This window comes from Bombus flavifrons, chromosome 15, assembly GCF_040668555.2.
Source record: "Bombus flavifrons isolate JBK064 chromosome 15, iyBomFlav1_principal, whole genome shotgun sequence".
Lineage (NCBI taxonomy): Eukaryota > Metazoa > Arthropoda > Insecta > Hymenoptera > Apidae > Bombus > Bombus flavifrons.
This window is the reverse complement of record NC_138456.1, coordinates 6,524,128-6,544,341: the sequence shown is the minus strand read 5'-3', so window position 1 is coordinate 6,544,341 and position 20,214 is coordinate 6,524,128. Positions and strand designations below refer to the sequence as shown.

Genomic DNA, 20,214 nt, shown 5'->3' with positions numbered 1-20,214 from the left:
TTCTTCCAAGGAACCTGACGTTCGACGTTAATCGAGCACGTTGTATCGCTGCCGCGGAATACGGTTAACTGCGACCACGTTGCAGCTCGTGCGTTCGTGTGGGTGTACACATTAAACGGGTGGTCGGGCGCGCGTTCAAGCCAGCAGCATATCCGGTCTCGGTGATTTAATGGAAAGCGAAGCAATCTATGCGTTTACCTTTGTCATTATCGTCGCACGTGTGCCGCCTCTGTCTTCTGGCGTCTCTGTTCGTCAATTTTCCTTTTCCTTCCCTTGGCTCAATTTCTCGTTTTTCTATTCCGGCCGCTTTGTCTTCCTCTTTTCCGCCCTTAATTCGATGCAAGAGTTATTCGCTGGGAAACGTAACAGCCTACGAGCTTGCCAGATTAGTTCTGAATATAGTTGGCTAGAGTCTGTGAAATTCTCCAGATTGCCATGAATATTTGACGGGGTACGACCCCAAAGGTGTGCTTTCCAGGTGGAGAAGATGCCACCACGTTGGATCACGTGGCTCTCCATATGTTCATCGATTCTAACTGGTATCGTAAAACGACCGTGCTTCGATCCTATTTTGGTCTACTTCGGGCAAAGTTGGCTGCACCGTCTTGTTAAAGCCGCGAACCATCTGTGAACCATTGTTCATCGTACCAGCGTGTTTAAATCATCCATTGATTAGCAATTTTCATTTTCGGAATCATTGATCAATGACTCAGAGTGTAACATAATTTCGTGCCATAAATCGAGGTGAAAGCTCTCTTTCAGAACGCGTTCGTTATTTTTGAATCACTCTTACCACACTTCGCCACGTCGTGTTCATAGTACATTAAATTTAATGAACGCGTTAACGAAATTGAATAGGTACGTTGCTTGGTGCAATACGTGTGTAGGACGCAGGCTATCATCAAGCATTCCTGCGGATACGTAATCGTTTTAATCTTTCCGCCATGTTAAATAATTTAGATTACCTCGTATTTCTTCAGGATAAGTCTCGCAGGTTCTATCTGACTCCATTCTTCAGTGTCTCACACCGGGATCGTTTAAGCGTTGTATAACAATGCTGAAATTCTTTTCTCGCCTATTCAAAGTACATTTTAATCTCCAGTTACCCCCGAATATATGTCAAACCCGATATTTTCTTTTCTCCGACCGCGAATTTCAAAACGAATTTAAAAGCTTAGCGGGACAGCGTTAAAAGGAATTCGCGATTCTTGCGCACAATGTCTCTGGGGCTTGGTCCAAAGTTATAATATGTTAATGCGTGGAAATTTTCCTAACTTTTATAACCCAGCTGCCATATAACGTTACGTTACGCTTGCTTCGAGTACGAGAGTCTTCCCAATAGAAACTTCAATTCATTTATTTACATCTCGCAGGATATCTCGTCAAAGTGCATTGAATCAATTTGAAAGTGGATCTCTGTGGAAGTTTCGAGGGTAAAGTAGCTAAATCCTTGCGGCAGCGGTCATTTGAAGATTTCGTTAATTAATACGATTTCGAGAAAATTGGGTCGGACAACGGTGCACGTAAAACCTGTTCATCGATTGGGAGAATTTTTTTTACGTTTTCCCGTGCTACAGTCGCTATTCTTTCGTGTAATTGATTCTCATTGCTCCATCGGATGATGTAACGGCAATTAATAATCGTGTGCCACGACAAGGGTTTTATCGAGAGCTACTTTTTAACGGCGCATCGTAACGGTGTCACGTTGCTTCCTATGGCGCTCCGAGATCGCTGTGATTTCCCCATACATAAAATGGGAAACACGTACGCGAACAAAACACGAGAGGCACGTACTCGATCGAATCGTTAGAAAGCAGAGGCTGTAACTCGAAGCCGTTCCATCGATTTTCAATAATTTTTTCGTATCGTGCTGCGAAGTTACGTCTCTCTCGACGTGGTATTAAAATATTATCGAAACGGCATGTCTCTTCTATCTCGTCTGCCGCGAATCACGTCAATCAATTTCAATGGGTTTTTCCTCTTTTTTAATACCAGTATCCGATGCCGGTTGGCTCCGAGTTGCGCAGTTTGTAGCAATCGAGTGCAAAAATGTAAAAGTGGATGAAAATTTCGTTATAAAATCATGGGACTGACGTGAATCGCGAGAAGTCGAGTGCAAGCGAGCATTCTGTTTTATGAGTTTCCCTGAGTGTCATCGATCGCACATTTCAGCCTCTCCTCTTGGATTAATTTTATACTATCTTATTATTTCCCTTGGTTCTAGTCGAAATGATTGATGGTTCAGCCGAAAAATATATAAAAAAAATTTCGTTTTGCAAAATCTGTCGAAAATGTTGGCTTTATATATTTCGTATTTTTTATGTTTCAATACACCAATTTTGAATTTTCAATTTCCACGTTGAAAAAAATTCTCAAATCGTAGTTGCAAACGTTGTTTCTTTTGGAACACAGGTAGCCTTAGTTACACGTGTCTGGTTGAAAATCATAATTATGTAAGTCATCTCATCTATCGAAGTTAATCTTCGTAAAGCTTCATAGAATCTTGGTAGCGAAAGAGAATTATCATTTCGCTATAATCCCAAGTCTTTCGAGATATAAGTCGATAAACACGTTCCTGACTCGAACGATCAATCACGATCGACCACGAGTAGAATAAGTCAGCAAATGATCCGTCCCTAATATTAGAAATCGGTCTTTGACAGTGAATAAAGCAGGTGGAACTAGCCGCGGAAGAGCGAATTAATCAGTTAGTTAGAAACTCGGTCGACATTAGAAACCCATCGTGTTCACGGAGCAAGTAACTAGGCCAACTAAAACTACCTGCCCCTAATAACTATCCTACTCTCATGAAAGTTACTCCCTTTCCGCATAACTCGTTTTGTCGATATAAAAGGACGCGAATGGAATTTTATGTTTAGTCAGCGATTCTTTCAGCTATCCTTCGATTACGAAAATAGACCCCGATTTAACGATTTCGAATTCTTCGCGACAGCTCTGAGCCGTTATATCGATGTCGGCCGTCGTGACAGCTGTATCGACAATATCGCATCGATATCTGACGTCGAACGAAGCAACGCCTTTGTCGTCCCGCGTCATTCAGAGCAACGGTGCTGAATATTTTGCGTCGCACCACGTTATCGAAAAAATTTCTCGCCCTTCTGATCACATTCCTACGAATATCAATTATAATGTAAAAAAGCATCGCTACATTACGAATGTTTATGCAAATTCGTATTTGTATGAATATTTAGTTGCATTATTTTCCTGAACTAGCTTAACTTAACGTTTCAGCAATTTCTACTACTGACAGAAACTTATTATATAATTTGTTGGAAAGATATTTCGCGATTTAGCGATTCTACGATCTCCATCATCAGTGTATAATTATAATTATAATTAATATTCTGTTAACCGATTCGAAACAGACGCATACCTTGAGTCATACGATCTCGGAGATATCTCTGAGTAGTAACCAAGGATTCAGTATCTGGGTCATATACAAGGATTTACCTGACCAGTCAATTTGTGGATTACAGTTAAATAACTGGTTGAGTCAGCGAAATAAATTACCCACACCATAAGCTAATGATTGGCTCTAAAATCAAGTAAAAAATAAACGTTCGAAAATCATTGCGATTAATGTGATAAAAAATTCCGGTCGCGAACGTGTCAAAGGTTAAGTCGAAAGTAAAAGATACATCGTCCGTCTGATACAAAACTCGTTTCACGCTACCGCGATAAACATCACCGTTGTTCTTTCCAACAAGACACAGGGGATGATTCTCGTGTCTCTGATGCGCATCCTCGCGGTTCGTGTAACGAAGAAGCGCGAACCAGAGGTTCAATCTCTCAGCGTTTCCGCGTGTGAATCGTCGTAGAAGAAACTCAGAGTTAGAAGAGAAACAATTCTTTTCCTTCTCTTTGAATCAATTTCGCGTTCACGTACGTGAGGACGTATTCGAGCGGGAAAGAAACGATCGCAATGGTACGACCCTTTTAGCGGGATAATGCCCTGTCCCCTCGATATTATCGCTAATTCCCGTCAACCAGCACCGCGATGAATAATAGTCTGGAAACGAGCGGCTCGCAGAAAAGAACCGTCTAGTGGTGTAATTAAGAAATTCTTCACGGAGACGCGACGATGGACTGCCATTTTAAGTTGCGCGCAAAGGTAGAGACCAACGGGCAAACCTATTTACTTGCGACTCTCGTGCAAATTCTCGCATTTGAGATTTTCGTCGCAACGGGATAGCCTTTTCCGTAAACAGAGACGAATTGCTTAAAGCGAAGCCTTTATGCCGGCCAGGAACGGAATGGAGCACGGTTTAACGAATTTCTCGTACCGCCCACGAGTAATGGCTCGATTGTCAGTCCACGGAATTCACCATGACGTTTTTCACCGCGCCACTCTATTTGTCTCGTGGCTCTACCACGGCTGTTCTTCTGCTACGTGTCTACACTCGGTAAGCTCCTTATAATTTCTACTGGAGGGAAAACAATGCTTCATAGAATCGATAGCGTTCCATTGAAAATTTTCCTTGTTCACGATCTCTTTCTCAAGAAAGAACGTGATTCTATAGCTTGTTAGTAATTAAGGAACGGGAATTTCACAATAATGCTTGTTGTTCGACGATTCGGAAATTTCTCGTGAAATTTTGCCAGATGGTTGGAAAAATATAAAAACAAGAATCGATTTCTTTGAAGTCGTTGACATAACGAATGCAGCGTTCTCGCTTTCGTGTCGAAACGACGAGGCCGCTTTTCCGGCCGATATTATCATCGAAATCGAGCGCGGACGGCGCTGGGAACAGGATCGCCGTCTTTCGTGGGATTATCATTTAAATTGGCAATCGATACTAGACCAGAATTATTCCTATCCCCTTTTCTTCTGTATTTTTTCATTTCATTTTTGTTCTTTTCTTCCTCCTATCCTTCTTCCCTTCGTTATTTCTTTTTTTCATTCGTTTCACTATGTGTATGTTCACCATGTAGTTACTGTTCATCCTATCACATTAGACATCGCACAATTTAAACGTATCACCACAAAATTTTTGAAATTAAAAAATAAATTCTTCCTTTTTCAGGGAATCGCTGATAGCGAGGTTATAAAACTTTGTTTCCGCTCGATATTTGCTTTCTCGCTTTTTTCTTGGCAAACGAACTGGATGAAATATGCTAAGAAAACCGTAGCGACGTATTCTTGGATGTTTGCCTTTGTTGCATCGTCGTGGAAACACCACGGAATTTTTCCTCGATGGTAGAGCTTTCTTTTATCGATACAAAGTCAGCAACGAGTATCAAAAAGGATTCATCGATGTCTCAAGCGCACTCTTTCTCCACGCCCTTTATTTTCGTGTCTGTCAAAGGGTTATTTTTCCAATTAACCATGAAGAGTTAGGATCCCATTGCCGTGGCCATGACGTGTACGCGACAAATCCGCTGTTTCATGCCTCTGTGCACACGATACCGGAGCAAACCTAAGCTTGAATGGCTCCATCGAGACTCGTAGCATTTGATCTGGTTACACAACCTCGGCACAGAATTCTCCTCACCCTCCTCACCTTTGCAAGCCTGTAATTCCTTTACCGATACCAACCACGTTCGATTACGTTTCTTCGATGAACATTAATTTCGAGGTTCGCCGAGCCGGACTCCTTTGTTCCACGATGCTTCTTCGTTTTTGCTTCGAGGCATTTATCAACGTGCACGCGTGCATCCAATGCATCCATGTGCATTGTCTCGCGAAACACATCAGTTTATGAAATAAAACACGTTTCGGCATTTTATGTCGTCGTAAACTTTCTTGTTTTACGTTCCAGTGTCTTCATCCATGAAGACACTTGTTTCAAATATCTCGTGAACTAATCACGTTTGTATCGCTTTGTTTCAGTACCTGTTTTCTACGTAGAATGACGAATGACTTTTCCACGTATTTTTTGCGTAATAACGGAGAACGTACTTCTTGTATTATCGAGGTGAATTTTAGTTTGACAGAATCTGATAGAATGTGACATTCAGATGGCGAAGTTACGTAAGAGTAGCTGACGTGAGATTCTATAACGTTGAATGAAGCGTAAATTTTGAAAAAGTAACACCTTTCGCATAAGGAAATAAAACGAGAACTCAATGATATTTCGTTTGTATAATATATGCAGAACATTCCACGTAAATTAATTGGGACCACAGCAAAACGTTTGAATATTTATAATTAGCGAGTAAATCATTGCCGTTTAAACAGTAGCATTTCATATTTGTAACGAATGTCGGTGATTAATTTGTAATTGTAATTACCATTATTCTGGATTGTTTGTTCATTAACATCGTAATTTTTTTTCGTTTCCTTTGTTTCTACTTTTCTATTGATTTTACACACAAAAGAAAGAGAGAAAGAGAGAGAGAGAGAGAAGAAAAAGGGAGAGAGAGAGAAGAAAAAGGGAGAGAGAGAAAGAAAGATACAATTACTTTGATCATTTTGAAAGATAGAGTCATTGAACGAAATGATAATTTGTTAAAAAATTTCGCATGAATGCGCTTATTCGTACAGGTCGGCGGAGGCGGCGAGAAATAAACGGCGCAAGAAATTTATTGTTATCGCGGAGGCGATATCGCGAAAAATTCACGTTTCACGCATCGAAAGTTTTCATCGAAAGAAACGCGTGTTCCCAGGCGAAAATTACTCGTTACGAAAGGTTAAAATGAAATTTCCTACTGCACCCGTGTTTTTACGATCTTCGTCGATTAACGGTATACGGTTTGCTTTTATTACCGCAGGGAACACAGCGAGAACTAAATTTATTATAATATTTTAAGATACGATCACCGAGGTAGCTATAAATCGTTGTAATATCATTAATTTGCTACGAAATAAAATTCTGCCGTATTATTTGATCTATGTTCGTAATTCTCTCTCCCTGCGTAACATCGAGTCTATTTTACGGCGACGTCGTTACGATGCTTCTTTTCTTTCCATGAATAATTTCGAACCAGGAAGCACGGAGAAGAAATCTGATCTCTCGCGTCAACTGTCGATTCTTCGGCAATTATTCGAATATTTCCATTCTTCACGCAACCGGAAATATTTGATCGAGCAGAAATAGAATTTGCTGCAAGTTCCCGAAAACTTTATTGATCGTACCGAGTTTTACTAGTTGGAATATTTGAAAATTACCGACGTTGAAAAAACGCGTATAAATCCATCGTGGGAAACCAGTTGTTTCGAGTTCTAACTAAGAGACTCAGCCACTATACACCAGGTTCACGAAAGTTTAATAATTAACGATGTTTTTACAAACATTCCGTCGAAACTTCTTCGAGCAAATGATTCATGAATTGCGGGCGCGACCGAATCAATAACGCGCTCGGTGCAATGAATCACGCGAAACATGACATCCGGTACACACCGAGTGTAACAAGCGTTGATAAAGATATTTCATTACTCTACTTTTGGAGCAGACTTAACGGCAACGCGTCCCTTACTATATATATATATATATGTCCCCATTTATTTCCAAAATTAAACGAGACCGCTGCTAAATTTTTCAGTTGGATATATTTTTAGCACGCTTTTTATTATATTCCAAATCTGCCTCCCTGTGATTACTAAATCGAGAAACGAAACGCCAGGCTGCTAAAAATCGCTACTTTTTTCGAAGCAAATCAACGTGCATGAAATACGTAAAACGTTAGATTCACGTACTAATTTATAAAATTACGTGAGACTATTTTCTAAATCAATCTACGGCGAAAACAAGCTTGAAAAAACAATGTCTGCCTAATATTCTCGTGAGATCCTGCAAAGAAAAGAATATCCAGAGGTCTCTACAAGCTTCATCAAACTTTACTCAGAGTGACGTCCCGCACATTTTTCTTTCACGAGACGAAGCCAATGTTTTGATTGAGGAAAATACTCAGCTCCGTTTTCACTGCGATAGGGCAGCCCGAAAGGTGCAGTGATTTGTGTTTCCAATCTCGAAGGGGCATCCAAAATGAACGTAAACGGTGAATAGACGTATCGACTGTAACGGAGAACGAGCAAAAAACGTCGTCGATGGAATTGCGACGTCAACTTTTTGGTATGGGACGAGAGTCACCTCCGTTCCCTTCTATCGAGCGGCTCGAAACGTCGCTCGGACCAACCGATACTTCTAATTGCTCGGGCTTAGTCGGGCCAGTCAGTCGATACTGGGTTTGGATCGAAAGAACGAATGGAAGAAAAGACCAGTCTGTTGTCACGAGAATTGCGTTTTTGCGTGCGGTTCGATAACACGGTCCCAGGCACAGCGTGACAGCCATCGAAATAATTCTTCAAGGAGAAACGAATCGCTTTCTGTGCTCGATAAACGCCAAGAAAAGTTCCGGGAATCTTAGAAAGCGACATCCAGATGAGGAAAAAGTATGAAGTGGAGGAAACTCGCGAGGAATACGGTCACGAAACTGTGCCAGTATCGAGGGTGTAACGAATCGAAGGTACTACTCGGAATATTTCTGCTGCGTTTAATAAGACCCGATCACGCGATGTAATTATTTTCTGTTGAAAACGGAGAGACGAAAAAAGAAACATGGAATGGTTAGCGAGCGATTAAACTTCGATCGATCGAAATGATCGGATCGTTTCCTGACGTGCGCTATTAACTCTTAAAGAAAGGATAGGATGACGATGAATTTTGTACAGTCAGTCGATTAAAACTATAATTATAACGAAGACAGATTGAAAATTAGAACAGTTAAGTAGTACGAGTCGAGCATGGGCGAATTGGTGACATCAGACGTTACGTGTAATAGCGGTACCGAATTGATTTCTGGGTTATACTCGTGGGATGCTTGTGCACGTATAGTACATAGTCGAACATAGGTGGAAAAAGTTTGAAAAAGCAGCCACGAGTACGCTTAAACATAGAAGAACCGCAGAGGCAAGTAGTACGACTCAACCATTTCGTCGAATCGCAGGTCGCTTTGTTTTCTGCGCTTCGTGCTATTTTCTTTCAGATCTCGGTTACGCTCGTGAAAGGCCTTTAGCACCGAGTCGTAAAGCAAGAGCACGAAACATGTCACAAAAGCGAAAGAACGCGAAATTCCAACTATAGCATTACATCCTCTTTAAAGAGGAGAAAGAAGAAAAGGAGGGAAGAAAGTCGCGAATTGAAACGCGTCACGATACCGCAAACAGGGTGTTGCGTCGCGCCGCGTCGCTCCTTCCCCCTTTTATCGAGGTCCAACGCGAACCAAGTTGAACCAAAAACCGCGACAACGTGTCACGCGAATCGGCTTTTCCACTCGAGTACCGCAAATCGATTCGCAAATTTCGTTTACCACATGCATTTCCAACCAAAATCTGTCCGTTTACACGCTTCTTAATAAAAGTGCTCGACAACAGGCAGCGTTCGCCATGATTCTTTGTCAAACTCGTCCCTCGATCGAAACAACATCGGCTAGCTGGATTCTATTCCCGCGCAGCACGAATTATATTAGTTGCACAGCACGTGTCGAGTTTCGATACCTTCCTTGACTCAATCAAATCGAGTTTATACAGGAAATCCGCAAGACGCGAATAGTATCGATACCTCATCGAATGGAACCATTACCTCCTGAGCGATCCTCGGTTGGTCGGAGCAAACTTGCGTACACACGTAGATTAATCACAGCACCATCCACTCGGACGATCGATTCGTGATCGGTTAAGAAAAAAAAAAAAAAAGAAAAAAGGGACCAAGGAAGAGATCGCAAACGATAGAAAATTGATATTCCTCGCGGCTAAATCTCGATCTCGACGTAACGAACGGACAGACGGAGAACGGAATAGTGTCGATCGACGACGGAGAAATCGACGATGCGAAGGTGCACGTGTTGCCGCGACGTGCGCCAACGCTAGACTGGCGCACGGTCGGTCGCTCGGTTGGCCGCCTGACTCGTCGCTGACTCTCCCTACTGCGTGGTTGGCCGACCGGCTGGATGGCGGGGTGGTTCGCTGACTGCATGGTAGAATCGCTAGCCGGAACAACCCTTTCCCTTGTTGCTCGCCACTCTTCGCGTCGGCCCTCTGTTTTTTCCGAGGCCAGCACTGCTGAATGTTAGAGTCACACTCGTGTTTTGAGTCTACTGGAAAAACTTTTCGATTCGATCCGCCGTCGAGGACTAAACTTCGCTAACTGGACTTTTTCTGCAGAAAGGAAAAGAGAGAGAGAGAGAGAGAGAGAGCATTCAATGTAAATTTTCCAACGTCGCTCGTTTTTTATCGACCATTTTGTAGGACGCCGAGTGCCTTCGAACCGAGCCGTGCAGAGGAAGGAAGACAGTCGAGTCACGTACTTCCTTTCTTTCAATTCCGACGTCCTAAAGATATCTTTCACTGCGTTCTCGTGATTTTTTCATCGGGAATCTGAAAGGTGCTCGGAGCAGTTCCTAAATTGGGGAGAAGGAGGTTGAGTTCGAGTTAGATACGCTGTTGGATTTAAGTTTCTCTGAGAAGCTTTGGCAGTGTGCATTATCATTCAGATCATTATCCCGTACCGTCGTGGGATTTGTCGAGACTCCTCGTGCGTGTTTCCTCCTTGCGATCGAATTGACTTAATGACACTTTGATCTCGCGGCTGCTTGAAATCTAGTTTCGCGAAATTCCAACGATGCTGCGGCGATGCTGAGTGCAGCTTCTATCACCGTAAGTGTGGGCTATAGACACGCCGTTGAAACTTGCCCTATGACAAGCGAACGCGGCAGATTGCATTGAATTCACACCCCAACATTAAGTAGCATGCAAATTATTGCAAGCGGAGTTTAATTAAAGTCACACGATCGACACTGCGACACATTGAAATCCGGATCCTGATAATTTATCCACCGAGCAAAAAGTTTACGCCCTGTTGGAATCTGTGTTGGCTTCTGATCGCCGCACAACGAGCCGGAAAACTATCCAGCGCAAAGGTTCTTTCGACTACATCTCCATCGAATTAACCACGCTGAGGCAGAGAGGAAACAGTTGAGCGGAACAGGAAGTCGTAGAATAGAAACTAGCCTGTCTGATGCACCGGTCCCGTTCAACTCGCAATTCCCATTACTTTGAAGTCTCTCACGGAAGAATATTTGCCTGTCTGTCTGGCGTCACTCAGCCCCTTTGTTATTCCACGGCTTCTCAACGCTTTTCTTCCACTGGTTGGTCGATCGACCTAACTTATCATCCGATCTGTGCCACTTTCAGCTGCTTAACACGTTCGAGTCGCTACGCGTTAACTCACGCACGACGAGTCGTATTGATCTAAGAGATTCTTAACTTCTAACTTTTGCCAAACGTTTCTGGCTTTGTTCGATCGGTTATCCGGTCAATCTCTGCCCTTAATAGCGGCTATTAGATGCAATCAGCTACACGATAACGCGAAATTATAGAGAATCACGATTATGCAATTACTAACCTTTTTGGGTTTCGCAGAGATGAAAGAACGCCGCGTGTCTTCCATATCACGAAGGCTTAAGTTAACCGTGAGAAGACACGAACCCGAGTTAATAGCGACTGTACATTCCTGCCTGAGTTCTACCAAGCTAGATATATTCTATTCTGGTTTTATTTCCTCATCGTTTCAATTATTCTCGTCTTAGTTGCTATCTTGTTCTCTTGAAGAGTTTCATCGCACATCTGACGTTTTGAATCGTTTCATCACTTAAACACCTAGTTGAAAATGAAACGTTTCGAAACTTCAGGATGTTCTATTTAGAAAATTGCATGCTTGACACCGAATTAAATTATTCCAATATCCGTTGAAGCTTCAGAGAAAGACACGGTTTGTGACAAAGAAGATTTTTAAGCTACTAAGATTATAAGTCATCTTTATTTTATATTCTCGTTCCTTTTATAAAACACATCGTGCAAATATACTTCAATATTTTACAATTAATCCATAGAAACATTAATAACCCAGGCAAGTATTAATATATTCAAAGAAATACGAACGTATCCGGAAGCTTTTCGTTTTACCGCACCGCAACGGATATGATTAAATCAGAAATTAACGAAAATATTCATCGCATATGCTAGAAGCTATTTTCAACACGGATGAGAATCGATATACAGAGCACTACGTTGCACAGGAGCCTGTAAAATTCCCTCAAGTTATTGACGATCGCGGACCCAAGCTCATTTCCGCGTTAAACCAGAATTTCAGGACGATAAAACGGCCGAGTAACAGCATTTTTACGCGCGAATCTCGCCGTTGCGCGATCGAAATCAGGATAAATCCCATTCGTCGAGAGAGACGCGACAGGACAATATGAACGGCCCGACAGAACAAGCAGCCTCGAAACCGCGTTGTTTTATTATCAATGGAAAAGATCGTGAAATATTCAGCGCGCAATTATTATGATACATCGATTCATCGATGCGACGTATACACGAACTTTTATCATGCGAATACGCGGTGTCTGTCGATTAACATCGACATTAGAGCGTCATTCGTCAAGATGAGAAGCCGTGCGCGCTTCACACTGACGTTTCAATCGCGATTGTTCCTCGCAAATCGCTTTTTTTTGATCGTATATCGTGCATTCCGAACGATCGGCTTTTGTTCATACGTACGTTACATCGACTAAAGTCGGTAGCTAGGAGACTGCTTCTACCGGAGAGTTTCGCAGAATCGATAAAGTATCGACGATACGTCAAGTTCGATGACGGAGAAGGTGGGGTCTTAGACCTTGCATCGATTAGATTACAGTTTTGGATACTTTGGTGACTTACACCGTCGCATCGTCTAGTCATCTTTCGTTCATCAAAGAAGATATTCCGAGCGCGTGAAATTTAGAAATTCCTTGCAATAGAATTCTTTGCGTCGTGGTAACGTCTCGTGTGATTTTTACGACGATCGGCATCTCGTATTTCTGAAAGGCTCTCACGATAAGTTAATGGGAAGAGCGGTTTGTAGAACTGGATGTTTGTTACCGTTTACATGTTTCACAATATTTGCCTGTTTATTGCGTTGTATTGTTGATTCGATTAGAATAATTATTATACGAAGTTCTTTCAATTATAGGAGGCACGAAACTGCGATTTCAAAATCAACAAATTTCAGAATTTGTATTTCCACATTTCCTCTATTTTATAATATTCCGTTTTTCCTTCCCTTTCAGTGAAATATCGAGTCCCCGCTGCACTGTCATCGCCGGATGCAGAGGATATAGAGAAAGAGGACATCAAAAGATCATGGTAAGTAGATTCAAGTTTATAGAAGAAAATTTTATACAAACAGAACTCGCAGAACGTAGATTTTAGAAAGAATATACGAAACTAAAGATCCAGATAACGAAAAGATAATAGTGAAAATATGCCAAAGATTTTTCTCTGATTAATGATAGTATACGACTCGTGTTAAAATTCCCGGAAGTTTCATTATCGTAATCCATTCTACGTTCTCACAAAACATTGTTCAACTCAGCTATGGGACCAGGACCACAGTAAAATCATTTGGTAGTAACAAGATAGAATGACAGATAGATAGAAACTCGCGGCGAAACAGTTACAGGAAATGATCGCGTGTGAAGCAGTTTTTCAGGAAACGTAACACGGACCATAAATCGCGGCGATTTGCGAGCGGACGCGTTCGTTTCGCCAGACTTCCGTCGCGGGGCAGAAGAAGAGCCGCTCGGTTTGACGCCTTGATTTCAAGCGGCTCGATGATCGCCGCGTGACAAATGGCCGTGACGCGAGAGCTAGCTCGTGGCCTGGCTGCACGCACACGCCGACACAATTAATGGGGATCCTTGGGGATCGCGAGAGGTGGCCGACCGGAGATCGAAAATATATCGTGGAATACGAATCGGCGACGCGAGTTAACGGCGCGCGACGCGACCCTCCGAGTGATTTACGATCGCGGAATTCGAGGAAAGGAGAATTTTAGTGTTCCCTGCCGTTTACTCGGCCCCTTCTGTTTCAAATCTGCCATTGCGAGAAATACCGCGGATTACGACCGACTAATGCCTTGATTTACAATCTTTCATAAAAATGTTCGAACGCTTGTAGGAATTCTTTACGCACGTATTGCGTGTCTTGTACGAAACATTTCAAAATTTCATTAGCGCTGTAACGAAGGAAAAAATTTTTATCGAGATAAATAGTCGGCTCGGCTCGACGGGATATCTGACTACGAAGGGAATATTCTACTCGTCGTGCGTATACTCTAGAGCAAGGAAGAACATAAAGATGATCTACTTAATCGTAGAAGCTGAAGCTCGACTAAACTTAGTGAAGTAGCAAATTGCGTGTTAAACGAGCCAGCATAGACGTGCAAAAATGAAATCATTTCACGTGGAAAAATTGGAAGAGAAAAAGCGCATGTAGCCTGTACGTCAATCAAAATTCACTTTTTTTTATTGTTCGGGCTGCAAACTGTTCTCATCAACTCTGGAAGCTGTATTCGAAGAAAAATTGCCAACTATACTCCGGATCTGTTAACAAGTAATTCGCTATTCCTTATTATTAAATTAACGCTGCTATCGATACTCGAACGATGAAGTACGATGCCAGCGAATGATATTAATAGCCGATGGTGATAAATTACTTGGATGGTGATAAATATTAGCGAATGATTCGCGATATTATAAAACGTTAACACGAAGAAGTACTCCGTCATCGAGAGATATTGAGACAGCTGAAATATTAGCGAACGCTTCACGAGCAGATCAAACGTTCGATATACGAGTTAATTACGAGCAAAACATTGGACGGGTGAGTTCGCGAGCCTTGCACGAATGCGTTCGATGTGACAAGCACAGAGAGCATAGGAGAAAATGGAGAGGATCGGCGCTCCCATCGGAGGCGTTCGATTGCAACGACGTGTTGGAACTGGCGGTGCAGCCACTGCTGGTGTACCGTTTCTTTGCCAGGCTTTAAGGTTCAAAGCAGCGTATCTCTGAAAGCCACGGAAAAAACAACCTGAAAGCGGTAAATACACGGCCACATCGGGATCATGATCAAACAGCTGCTCGCATCTCGCTATTCACCGGCCAATGAATGCGCTCTGCAGAACTTTGCGATAATCCTATGGCTTATATCGATTACCGTAGCACCGCTCCGCTGGCGGTTGTTTCTCAAGGCGTGAAACAACCAGCCTAAGAAGGATTTGTAACTGGAGAGCACGGGTTTTAAGGCAATCTCCAGACCGCCTTCTCTTGATTAGTTCCACCGCTGGAACTGGATCGCGCAACGAGACTCGTTTAAAAGTTGATTCAAGCTAGTTGCCTCTTTCTTTCTCCTCCTCTCGTTTTCTTTTCCTTCTTCGTACGAGAACTACAGGAACTTGTGCTTGTTCCGTATTGGAATTACCGTCCCCCGATGGCTGTATTGAAAAAAATGTCACGTTGTTCGTCGTTTATGTTGGCGTCGCATGCAATTTTTCGTTAACTGGGTGCAGCTGGCTACGTTGTTTAAAGCTAATCAATTTAGCACCATTACCATATAAAATTGACGCGCCTCGAAGTTTAATCAATATTTGAGGATTATTGTGGATATGAAATGGCCTTTACGCGTATTTATTTACTCTCGGTGAACGATAAATATTTACGGCATTGTTATTTTATCGTTATGCCTTTGCGCGACACTGTTCGACCTTCAATTTTCCAAACGTAAACTGTTACATTCCAAGCTGTGTTCTTCTCCAACGAGAAAATCCAAAAGATTGACCAGATATAGTGAATCGTACTACAAAAACGGATGATACGTGGACTTCCTAGTTAGGTCAAGGCAAATTGAATAGTTTTGTTGAAATCTTCATTCGCCTAATTAACGTCGTAAACGAGTGAATTATTACGATGTGGATACAAACAGCAGGGTTTAATCGTCGCCTCATTACGTAAGATGCTACGGGACTGGAACACCTTAATCCTTAACAAACAGGGGAATCGTTTGCGTTCGCGTCTTCTCGCGTCCCCAAAGCTTCTACTTAAATCTTCACGTAGCTTAATTATCTCTACACCCAGACAATGAAACGATTTTAATTTTCTGGTCGATTCTTTCTTTTTCATTCTCCTTTCTCCGATTCTTTCTTTCGTTTTATCGTCTATAAATATAAATTCACCGACTTAGCGCCCATGAAATTTCGTTTGCCAACGCCACGCACAACTTCCTCGACGAAACTTCTTCGAGTTTCCTTACTTTCCATGGGAATATGCGCCGATAAAGTACATTAAACGCGGTAGGCTTGTATCCCTGGATGAAGTTTAATTTTAATGCGCCAAATATCGGGAAACACGGATTGCCCCTCGCGAAATTTCGTCGTAACGGCAACGGATTCGGGGAATAACTGCGTCGAAAACACTTGGGAAATTTAGCTAACGGTGAATTTCACGACTCGATCTGCTTGAAGATTCGTGTTTAATTTAGCATGCTTTCAGCAGACACGGCGACACTTTGCGGATAAATTGCCGCGACATAAGGTAAACTCGCGGAATGATTCGCAACGTGGCGAAAAAATATATAGCGAATCACGATAACCTCGATACCTACTGAGAATTGTATTTTATCGTTCCATTTAGCTTCCTGTATATTTTTCTCCCTCTCTTTTATAGCCGCTATTTGTTAGACGCGAAGATTTCCACATTCGCATAAAAGGTGTGGTGAACATTTTTACGCTAAATCACGTTTAGCAAAATGATGTGACAATTGGGAGGATACAAAAACGCGTGAAAAAAATATGTTTGAAAAAGAGGACGACAGGACGAGCGAATATAAAATAGTAAAAGCGACACTTTAAATTCACTACAACTCCAAATTCGGCAATGGATGGATATTTTTGGTTCAGGTAGTTTTTCTATTTGCGTTCCCGTTTCGCCATGCGTATCGTTCGATATATCGAGTGTGGCCAAGCTCGATATTTTATTTGCATAATACCTCGGAATGAACGAATTTAGGAAAACATTTCAAAGATTACAATTTTTCAGTTCGATCGTTGCAAATGATCGGATATGTTTTCGTTTTCTATCGGAAATCGTTTCGAGATTATATTACATCGTTAAATTCCATTGGAGCGTCCAAATATAATGGCAATGACATCGATTTAATTTCATTCAGATTTTCAATGTTTGAGGGGAAACTCAGAGGCGTGACGATATTTTGAAGATGAGATTGCTTGATCAATTTAATCCTTCCTAATTGTATCTCAAATGAACCCTGTTCCGTGAAGTCACGCAGTACGTCGCACCACTTTGACAACGTATGATGGATATTAGTTTGTCAGTAGACACCTTGATGAAGCTCGATTATAACGACGTCGTTATCAACAACGTTATCAGGTGAACTACACGTCCGAATTATGTTCTTCGTGTTTGAAATTCGAAGATATATTTTCTATACATTTGACTCCTTCTGCATAATTTATTAAATTAATTTAGTGAATTGTCAAACAGGTAAATTGTTTTGTTAATTTGCAACGTTATATCAAACAGACTATTTACTGCATGCCTCTGAAAAACGAGCATGAAATTATGTTATTTCATAAGTAGTCTAGAATAAGGAATCATTTATATTTCCCTATTTTCATATATTATATTGTTAGTTAAAAGCTGCGCATCTTACTACTGAGAATTCGCAGCCAGTTAGCAGGCTTAGTGACCAGCGAGTCAAGAGAGGTGGAATGGATAATAATATTTCATTGTTCTATATAGTAGGAAATGGTACAGAAAATTGGGATATGCCTGATTTCAATCGCAATTAAATAAATCGATAATTTGTGCAAAACATCTAGAAACGTGTTAACGAGTCTTCAAATGAATCACCTAAGTCTCGTTAAACAATCGACTGTACGCTTGAAAATGGTCGTAACGCAGGAAACCGCAGGATCCAGTTGCCTAACACAAGAAACCCCAAATTTGATTTCAACTCGCAAGAAACTATACACTTTAATCCATTTTATCTCAGCAAATTATTAAACTTTACTTCATCGCATCAACGTGCTATAAAATCCAATTTCTTAACGTCGAACCCATCTCTTTTAACTCCTAACGCTACCAGAATTCCGAAACGTCCAAATATAAGTATGTTCCACAGTTCTGAGTCCTAAATTTACCGCAGCAAACACGAGACTCTTCAATACCATCCTCTTAGACGCTTTCCTCTTTAAAAACCATTCACTTCAAAATTAAAGATACAGGATAAAAGGTGAAAGGCGAAAGGCGAAAGGTGCGATATTCTCGCAAGTTTGCCGCTAGCGTTTTCGGCGGCATCGATGTCAAGGATACGCGTCAGGCTGGCGCATACGTCATCGCAACAATCTAACGCGTACTCGGTAGTCGGATCATATATAATGCGTTCCACCGCACGGATATACAGAACGGGGCCGGTAAACGACCGAAATCTGGACGCCGATAACATACGTACACACGTATGCACGGCCATTGCATACGCATTTGCATCTGGCATCCGACGCAAGCCGGCCTCTCTCGTGGATATGCATGAAGGATCGAGGCGAAATTTTGGCTAAACTTGAAGCGCTCGCGAGTTCCGAGTACAACGTCAAGGACACGTGTACGACACCCTTGAAATTGCATCGACTGTCTTATTTCCACGTTCGATCCCTCAACCTTGCTTTTTGTTCCTATTATATTTACAGAATCGTGGAACACCGCGCGGAAAAAGCACAGAAAGCTGACTTCTTCGTTCGTGACTTTCAAACATTCCACGTTCAAGGTACTTCGCCTGGGAACTTGTTTCTGTAATCCGATGGCAAGCGGCCTCGTCGTTTGCGTTTTCGATTGGTTGCTCGTTCATAGTTTCGCGAATATATAATGCGAATGTGTATGCGTTAAAAGCAGTTCGAAATTTGACTGACATTCGTAGCGAGACACGCGAATTCACAGATCATTGGCTTTTCTTTCGATCTATTCTTTTTTCTTTCGAATTTGAAAATGTTGAGAATAAGTAAATGGTAAGGTGCACGCGATGGGAGAATAATTTAATATCTTGTGAGTCTAACGAGAAAAATTGCTAGAAGGATAGGATCGAAGGAACGATTATGACCATGTAGCCGGCAATTAGGGTGTTTCGTGCCGGCTGCTACCGAGAGCCAAGCACCGTGTTTATTCAAAATAATCTTTTGAACTTCTGTCGATAAGCCGTAGTACCGTTTTACCGATAAATCCATCGAAGCATATCTGTCATTTTCTATAATATAAAACTCGTAATCGTTCGAAAACACAAGCACACCAATACCAAACGTATAGCTGATACATACATATTCGTATCGTCGTTTTCCTGTTTTATAAACTAAAAATATAAATCAGTATGGCTCTCATTTACAGGCTTCGACTTAATTGACCATTGAATGAGGCCAACACTGAACTGTTTTTATAAAAAAAACGTCACTCCAAGCTTCATTTGCCAAGAATAATAAATAATATTGTTATACAGGCTAACAATAGCGATAGTAATTGAAAAAAGGATCATCGATCGAGCAACCGTATGACACAAAGCGGTGAGCTTAGAAGCAACCACGAGTAATCTCGGAATTGCACCGATAGTATCGATAGAAGAGAAGAATTAAACAAACGAACGGCTCGGCTTATTGCTCCCATCAGCTGAATCGAAGTACCAGCCGAGGCAATAATTGAATTACACCGTGTACGGTAGGAAACAAAAGCATCGGGCGAATTAAATGAACCAGCTGCTACACGAGCTTATACTCGAAAGCTAGAGAAGCTTTCCCTCTGCCGATGGTAATCGCGCCGTACCACGCGCGTCCGATATTTCCTCGAGATCCACCGTGAAGTTCTGCATTTCGTGAGTCGCTTTATTCCGCGCTCGCTCGCAGCGATTCTCGTCCGAAAAGTACAATCTTCGAATCCGGAGAAGCTGAAGACGCTCTGAGGGAAGAGAATAGTTGTCGACATTGTGTTTCTTGGCTAGCACGCGACGGGACGAGTAAATGTACCGTGTATTCTGCAAGTATTCTTCAAGAGATCTGTAATGGTATAGATTTTATAGCTGAGAGGTGAGCGAAGGCCTTGGAAATTCAATCGGGACACCGTTGTTATCGAATAACCGATTCAACGAGAAAGGAATTTTTGATTTATATTGACCAGCAATCGCCGCATTTTAAACGAATACCGTTGAAATTTTCCCGAAACCAATTCACTTCGCCATGTGTACGTATTAACGTCAAAGAGAATAATACGTAAATAATGATACAGCTTGTTAAATTTTTATCGTACTTTTAGTAGTGTTGGAATATTAGTAAGAGTCACTCGTTGTATGAATCTACGTCTCTATGTGTTGTGCAACTGTTAATT

At 41.8% G+C, this 20,214-nt stretch overlaps 1 protein-coding gene across 7 annotated transcripts in view; it reads right to left on the bottom strand.

Moving 5' to 3' along the window:
* LOC138187814 (protein artichoke) overlaps positions 1-20,214 on the bottom strand; it is a 309,368-nt gene that overhangs the window by 92,429 nt on the left and 196,725 nt on the right. The window contains exon 1 of one of the 7 annotated variants that reach the window (XM_069128982.1): positions 9,522-9,817. The exons of 4 other annotated variants lie outside the window; for them this stretch is intronic. The gene's annotated coding sequence lies outside the window, so the exon portion shown is untranslated. Of the gene's footprint in view, positions 1-8,051; positions 8,255-9,521; positions 9,818-20,214 lie in introns of those variants that run through there. 2 more of the 7 variants (XM_069128980.1, XM_069128983.1) reach the window with 2 other exon arrangements.